An 8,769-nucleotide genomic window follows, 5' to 3' on the forward strand; every position below is an offset into this window, starting at 1 on the left:
AAGAGGATGACGCACTTGGCACCTTTTTTTTCCTTTTTTTTAAAAAGGTAATTTTATTGTATGAGTAAGAAAAAAAGATCAACTCTTAAAGCCGTGGGGACTATACTTATTCCGTTAGGTCCTTTCGTACAACAATAACATTTTAATTAGACATCTAAGTCTAATTTTAAGGACTCCATGTTGTTTTTTCGTGCAAACTACTAGTCTGCGGACTACTATTTCGTAAAATTGCTTAGCTTTTATACGAAGCAAATGTTGTCATGACGTGATATAGTTTTGAAGCGCCATATTGGGTTAAGAAATGGTAAACATCTCAATTTTTAAATTTTTTGTCGTTCTCAGCATATACTCCATCTCACAGACATGTATTAATGCGTATACTTTAATCCTGGAAAAGAATTTTTGAGAGAGAATCAGTAAAAGAGGAAAAAAATAATTGTACAAAAATTATATGATTTAGTCGGTAATACAGACGATTTTAGAATCCTCTTTACCATATAATTTTTGTATAATCATTACTTTTTGTATAACCATTACCACACATTATACGTGTCTGTGAGGTGGAGACATGCTGAGAACAAAACGACAAAAAAATTTCGAAAAATTAGATCTTTACCATTTCTTAGTCCAATATGGCGCTTCAGAGCTATCACATCGTGACAATATTTGCTTCATTTATAAAAGCTATGCAATCTGTACTTATGAAATAATATAAGTCCACAGACTAGTAGTTTGCACAAAGTAACGTGGAGTTTTTAAAATTGGACTTAGACTTCTAATTAAAACACTATTGTTATATGAAAATTTATGTATACGTGTGCATGAGATATTGATATAGTGATGTGTAATATGTAGTGATGTGTTAATAATACATAAATCGTCTATGTATAAATGCTATTTACAATATATGACTAATCGTCTTTAGAATCCTCTTACGCATGGATCGCATATAATGTGACGGGCGTGTTCGTCAATTATTCACGCTCCGATACTTGCTAAGAAATTATGACTCGACTATAACAATGATATTCACTGTGGCGTAATGAATCGCGAATTGCTTTGATACGCACTGTATTACTTTCGCGACTTTGTTCTCGCCGTGTAACTTTCGCGCTCGAAGAAATGTCAGGCGGTGGCGGCGCGCCAGGTGTGTTACTTCCGTTTATCTTACACACTGATTTGTTTCCGCAGCAGCTTAAGCTCTTTGTGCTCCCCTCGGGGGAAATTTCGCCGCTATAAAAAGCTTACTGCCGTAAGCCCGGTCCTGAAGAGTTTAAAACGGGGACAGAGTTCCTCGAGCTGTTTGAGGTAGTACGTGGCGCATTGCAGTGGCGATCGGTGACTCGGGATCCAACTCTTCTCCGTGAGAGGGGAAATTGGAATTTTGAAGGCACTATGCTTACTTCGTTAAAGTTACGCCCGCGGCAGACTTTCCGAGATCTCTTCGTGAGTTCATTTAGAGACTTTCGCTAGTGATTGGTGAACGTTAGATTCGGGGGGCTTATCCAGGATGATTTCAAGTAATTAGCGGCAACGACGGACTTGAAACTTTTATAGAAAGTTTGATAAACCAAAAAGATTTCCTAATTGAGAAGGTAATTTGTGATTGAAGAAAATAAATGTGTTAAGAATGTATATCTATCATACTTTACATTATTTACAATTATTTATAATATTTTCAAAATACACGTACTGAATTTACACGTTTGCGTTTGCACACATACATTTTATTCTATTTTTTTTCTTTATATGGCTGTGTTTAGTGTAACTTTATATTTTTTTCTCAAATCCTTTAAGGGGATTCTAAAGACGATTGTAAATAACATTTTACACACAAACGATTTATGTGTCATTGATCACATCGCTACATCAATATCTCACTCACGCATGTCACACATACACATAAATTTTTGTATAACAATTACGTTTTTAATTAGATGTCTAAATCCAATTTTAAGAACGCTATTTCTTCATGCAACTACTAGTCTGTGAACTACTATTTCGTAAGTATAGATTGCACAGCTCTTATATGAAGCAAACATTGTCACGACGTGACAGCTGTGGAGCGCCATATTGGGTTAAGAAATGGTAAAGAAGATTTCAATTTCGAAATTTTTTGTCGTTCTCAGCATAGATCACTTCACAGATGCATATTAATGCGTATACTTTAATCCTGAAAAAGGATTTTCGAATTTATAAAAAAGGAAAAAAGTAATTGTTATACAAAAATTACGATTTAGTCGGTAATACAGACGCCTTTAGGAGTAAGTCGTAAGCATGACAAGTTAAATAATGTAATGAAATTGTCTTTTTATTCTTTTAAATATTAAAATAATTTTTAAAATAATTCCAGATTGTGTGTGTGTGTGTGTGTGTGTACGAGTTGCATATGGGCACGGCTGGAAATTAAGTAGCTGCAAAATAAAAACTTCAGCTTTGGCAAGACTTTTATGTAATTACTTTAAAATTAATGCAAATACCTTGGCAGTAAAATCTGAAATATACGTAACTGCGAATTGCGGGATTCGCAAATGCGATATTAAGCCAAAACTTTTTCTTGGAGCCTGTTGCAGTTAGGGAAGTAGCGCTTGCGCTAATCATAACGAATATAAACGTTACGCTGGAAAAGGGGAGAAGGGGAGACGAGGGAGTGGTAAAATTTTATTTTTATTTGGGTTATAAATTAAAATTTTTCATCTCCCCGCTATAATTCCCTGAGCTTCTCACTGTGCATTTTTCATGTCATGTGCGCATTGTGATATGCGTTGTTTAATCTGGTTAAACATGAACATTTGCACTGCCCATTATAAACAAGACAGGAATATTTCCTTCAAAATATATTAAATCTAAAATCGAGAATTTTTTATGTTTTAAAACTTGTTGCACAAATTTGAATGAAGTATTTAAACGTTGGATAGAATCGATCAAGTTATAATTGGACGATCGAGAATTAATGTCTTTTAAAACAATGGCTTATTTAATGAGATGTTAACATTGTTTACATCTCGTTAATTAAAACCAAATGTTTAGGGGCTTTTTACAATATGTTAAGCCTCTAGAGCGATTTTGAAAATGCAATATGTATCTGAAAAGCAATTTGATTATCGTAATTAGTAACCAATAAGTTATATTAATATACCAATGTTCGTCGATTAAATTTATCGCGATTTATACAGATACGCAGATCTCGCAGCACAAGTAGCGCAATTTCGCAATACTAAATAAGCCTTATTGTAGCAAAAGAAAGTCGTCGTACACACACGAGGACTGATCTCCATCTGCTAAATATACTTACGCGAAGCAAGCGGGCGAGAAGGGATCCGAGCATATTCCATGCTCTATATCTGAAACCATTTGCTATCCACTTGGTGGGGGAGTCCTTCCATCCTTTTACTCATTTCTGAATACCTACACCTCTACACAAATCATTCTCCCCCGCAGAAATAACGTATTTGGGTGAAACAGATTAGTGCGTACAACATGTCAGATAAATTTAGTAATCTACAGAGAATTTCCATGGAGACAGAAGAAAGAGATGGCAAATATATATTTGCCGTATATATTCCTATATATATTCCTGACACATATGTGTCAGGATAAAAAAGATACGCACAAATATAGGAATATATAACTATAAACATACACTGAAAAAAATGCATATAATTTTACATGGAAATTACATGTTCATGACTGGAAAATTGCTTAAATATGATTGGAAATTTACAATTTCCAGTAAATTTCCAAGCATATTTATGTAATTTAGATAATTTTCCAGTCATATATTATACATGTAATTTCCATGTAAAATTACATGCATTTTTTCCAGTATATATATATATATATATATATACATTAGTGATATTGTGCTGCGTTCGTTAAATGCACTATAAAATTGAGACCTCGAGGCGTGCTCTCTTGCAAAACTGTCTCGATACCATTGTAAAAATATCGACAGCATTTTTCACTTCCGATCTATTTTTATGTGGAATAGTATGTTGCATCGGATAACGAATTGCGACAATGTTGCAAATTGTTACATTTTGACAATTGAGAAAGTGTCATATAGACTTTACGAATGATAATTATTTAAGCCTTAAGATTACTACCGTATTATACCGACTTTGTAACTAACCTCATAAAAATAATCAACGTCAAATTAACGTTTGTAAAAATGTTACGCTATCTCTACATCAATTTTTACCAAGCGTCATGAAAGATGTGTTAATTATATTACTATTAGCGACTAAAAGAAACAATAGATACATAATACCTGTCATAAGATTTTAATACGATTTCTGTGTCAAGATGGAATTCTAATGAGACATTTTTCAGTTTACAATTTCTTGATCTTCACAGAGCAATATGCTGATTTTTCAGTAAAAATCGTGCTGTTTTCTTGTACAGAGACGGCTCGCAGTTGTACGCAATCAGTTCATTTCAATATCGTTCAGTGTGTGTAAACATATCCATCTTAATTTCAGTGTAAATATATTTACAATTGTCTCGCGTCGAAAGCGCTGCAGGATACTCACAAGTGGATTAGTTTCTTAAGAGTCGTAGATTGATTACTTGATTAGTATTCACCGATGGGTTACATTATAGAAATAGAACTGGAAATAGCTTTTCATTTATATTTTGTTTTTTTCTTAAATAATTGTTGTGTTTAAATATTTTAAATTTAATGATTTGAAATAAATTCACTACGTCTATTTTGATGGTCAAACACAGTTTTTATAAAACTATTCTTGTATGTGTAAGTTGACTGTGTAAAATTAAAAAAGATTTGATCGGTGAAAAGTATGCCCGCAAATTTATTTCGGAAATTCGGTCGAAATTGCATCCAACACTAAAAACAATGGCATAATGACGGTTTTGTGTGTTAGTTTGCAACTCAATGTAACACATTTAACTATTATTTTCAAATTGACGTGCAAAAACTCGTAATACCTTAATTATTTTCCATTTTCACCTCAACTGATTTCCAACGAAGCAACTAGAGTAACTCCCACAAATACACCGCGCTGGGATTTACGCCGCAGAAGTCAGAAAAAATAGAAGGAGTGGAGGCAATTTTCTCTCAATTACTCTGTTATGCCTTTATGTTATGTTAGTATTGTGTTATGATTTCAGCTTCTTATTGTTAATATTAATGAAATTATTGTGAGTTGAATCGATTTGTCACTGTAATAAGTAGCGCCATAAATTATAATCTACATAAAATGATTACTGTAGAACGAGTAAAAGACTTAGGCCCAGTTCCACAACTCATGGTTAACTCTTAACCGAGGTTTAACTTATTCATTGTCTCTTTCTAATTTTAGAATTGAAAAGAGATAAGAAACAAATTGAACCTCGGTTAAGAGTTAATCGTGAGTTGTGAAACTGGCCCTTAGTGGTTATTTCGTGATACATACGTGTAGAGGAATAGTAAAGCATATTGTATAGCAAAATACAAGTGCTTTGCTTTCGTATTCTTTATTTAGTTTGTTGTCTTGTATATCCCATCTGTTTGGGATATACGGCATTTTCTGTGGGCGGGATTTATGCCCAAAGCATACAAGATGCGCAAATTGAATTCAGTGCACTAAATGCAATAAACACATTACATGAAACATATACCTCATATCATAATGCTTGTAATATATGTAGGAAGATTGTAGTTATTATCTATTACTTCATATACATATTTATCATTCTTATTTCTTAATAAAACTTTATAAACGCATTTTATAAGTTATTGTGTCATTTTACGTCTTATTTATATGCATTGTTTGTAAATTTTTCATGAGCCGTATATACCATCCCTCTCCCAATCAACGAGGCGATTTTTACAATGGCGTAAAAAGTATTTTTCACACCACTGCCCGTATCGTCCAGCTGATTGGTTGCTGCTTCACGCTTGACACTTGCATGTGAATGCATCTTAAGACGTACCGTAAAGCGGGGAGCACAGACTCTAGCATAACGTATAAAATGTAATGCATAAGATGCAAAGCATGCGCCAAAAACCGGGCTCATCTGGGGTCACTGGTAGATCGTAGTACCGAATTGCGTCATTCAATAGCTACGTTTACAAACGCTTCGAAGCGTTCGTAGCATCACGTGGACCGCAGCCTACATCGTGCCCTTAATACGCGACCTATACAATAGGTGTCCTTATTTATCTTGTACGTTAAATTGACATTCAACGAGCGATGTAAAACAGTACTGATACGCAGCGTGCTGCTTGACCGCGCGCTCGTGCTCGACATATTGACTGTTTTCCGCACTTCAGAGTTAGCAATTAAATTGGATTTGGGCACGATTCAATAGTATATAGTCTCAGGATTAATTTGCCATCAAAAACATTCGAGCAATTAATTCTTACGACATTCCACGAACGATATAAGATGATACTGATACGCAGCGCGCTGCTTGACCGCGCGCTCGTGCTCGACATATTGACTGTTTTCCGCACTTCAGAGTTAGCAACTAAATCGGATTTGGACACGATTTGATAGTGCATTGTGTAAGGATTACTGTGGCACCAAAAACATTGGAGCAACTAATTCCTACGATATTCCACGAGCGATATAAGATGGTACTGATATGCAGCGCGCTGATTTGCAGGGAGGAGACATTCACGTTTTTTCTATTTCTCACGCGTTGCAGTTAGCAAAAATATTCGGATTTTGTCATATTTTGATAGGATGTGACTCAGCGATTGCTCTAATACCAAATATATTCAAGCAAATAATTATGCGGAGGTAGAAAAGAGACCTGAGGTAGCGCGACGCGGACCGCGTAGGTTTTTGCAGCGCGACCGCTGATATTGATATTTTTTTTAAATATTAAATTTTCGAATTTTTTTACGATATCTTGGAGCAACTAAAGAGCAGAAAAATTTGTGTGTGCTTAGTTTCTTTATAGCACCACTGGATCTATTTTTTTCAGTATGGGGGGATCCAGCTTTGGGTGCATTCCTTTATTTACTGTAAGTACTGATGCTATGACGTCAAAAAGTGTACTGCCAATAGCGTTCCATTTTAACTTCGAGAACTATCGAGGTGTTGCAACTTTACAAATCGGAACTTATCGCAGTACGCTTCGTTCAACTAACCAAGTTAACGTACATTACGTCCACTGACCACTGTATATTATTAACATTGTTTGTTTTTCGTAAACAATGGGTGAAATACTCAATGAAAATATAATTGCATTTATTGCAACTATACTAGTAGAAATTATAGCTGAGGCTGAATCAAGTGATAGTGATAGCGATACAGAAATCTACAATAAGATAATCCTTGCCATTTTCAGCTCTTTTTGCATCCTTGGGACTAACAATTATTTTATATGATTCATTAGTTTCACTATCGATTAAGATTATCTCTAAGTAAGTAGCCATCTTGAACTGCGACTGCTTTACCTCGCTGGTAGTAGTTTCAACAGGAAATGACATCAAAATTCATGATGTCATAGATCTGTACAAGTGCTTTCGCAGTACACTGTAATCCATTTTGGAACGCCGTTGGTAGTACTGGCAGTACTTGCAGTAAATAAAGGAACGCACCCTTTATCTTAACCTGGACCCTCCCATTTGTTTTTTTTTCCTCGTAAACTGCTGGAGCAAAAAAAATTTTTTTTTAGCAAATAATTAGCACATAAAGAGCACTAAATTTTTGACCTATCGCAAATTTGATTTTCGATGGTGGGGCGTCCAGGTTAATGGGGGCCCGTATATCCCACCTCTATAGAATATACGACAAAAATGCAAGGGTTTCAAAAAGTTCATTTTTTAATACGAAAAATAATATTTCGGATTTCTAATATTTTTTTCATAGTAGTAGATAATACAAAGTTTTTACTGATATAGTTCGTTTACTTTAAACATAGTAAATAATACTTAATAAATCAAGTTTTTGATAGGTGCGGTGTATATACCGGAGTTACCCTATATATAGTACCGGTCAAAATTATATCACCTTTCGATTTTTTTAGCATAACTTTTGTCGAAGTGAGAATCGAATGCGCTCAAATTTATACAGTAGACACTTGGTAGCAGGTGTATCTTGTATGTAAAGTATAATGAGATTTGACAATGTACACCATGATTTTTTAATTTTTTACTAATTTTTCACTTTGATAAAAGTTATGCTCAAAAAATCGAAAGGTGATATAATTTTGACCGGTATTGTACACGTGCTTTCATGGCGTAAGAGTTTTTACAATTTTATGCTATACTAAAAATAATTCTAACAAAATTATAAGATTATTCGATTGAACAAACGGGTCTCAAGTTTTTTTTCTAGTTTTATTCAATAAAATTTAAATTATTTAAAAATGCAAAGTTTGTATATTCAGGAGGTATTAGATTAAATATTTTTGAAGAAAATTACAAATATGTTTATAAAATAATTATACATTCAGAACATTGTTATTAATATTCGGAAAATAAAATGTATTAATTATCATTACGATTAAAAAACTTCAAAATGTACGTTTTTTTGTAATGAAAATAAAATATTTCATATTTTTAGAATTATTAGCATAATAAATTATAGGGAAGAGTGGTCTAAATCGGACCTATTTGCAGTTTTTGCTCTCTATAAGGCATAAATAAAATCCGATCGTAAAATCGAAGGTGCTGTTGGAAAGACCATTTAATTCCCTTCATTTTTGCTTCAGATTATTTTGACGTATCTCTCACTTGTGTTAAACTATAATGGAAAATGTAAAAACGCCTTTTCCGGTCCAATTTAGAACTATTGGTTCCAAATCGGACCATCC

At 33.9% G+C, this 8,769-nt stretch overlaps 1 protein-coding gene across 1 annotated transcript in view; it reads left to right on the forward strand.

Moving 5' to 3' along the window:
* Window positions 1-1,537: 1,537 nt before the first annotated feature.
* The window catches only part of LOC108723487 (uncharacterized), a 56,267-nt gene continuing 49,035 nt past the window's right edge, over window positions 1,538-8,769 (forward strand). The window contains exon 1 of the mRNA XM_018449290.1: window positions 1,538-1,595. The gene's annotated coding sequence lies outside the window, so the exon portion shown is untranslated. The remainder of the gene's footprint in view (window positions 1,596-8,769) is intronic.

Source organism: Mycetomoellerius zeteki, unplaced genomic scaffold, assembly GCF_001594055.1.
Source record: "Mycetomoellerius zeteki isolate Tzet28-1 unplaced genomic scaffold, Tzet1.0 scaffold241, whole genome shotgun sequence".
NCBI classification, from domain to species: domain Eukaryota; kingdom Metazoa; phylum Arthropoda; class Insecta; order Hymenoptera; family Formicidae; genus Mycetomoellerius; species Mycetomoellerius zeteki.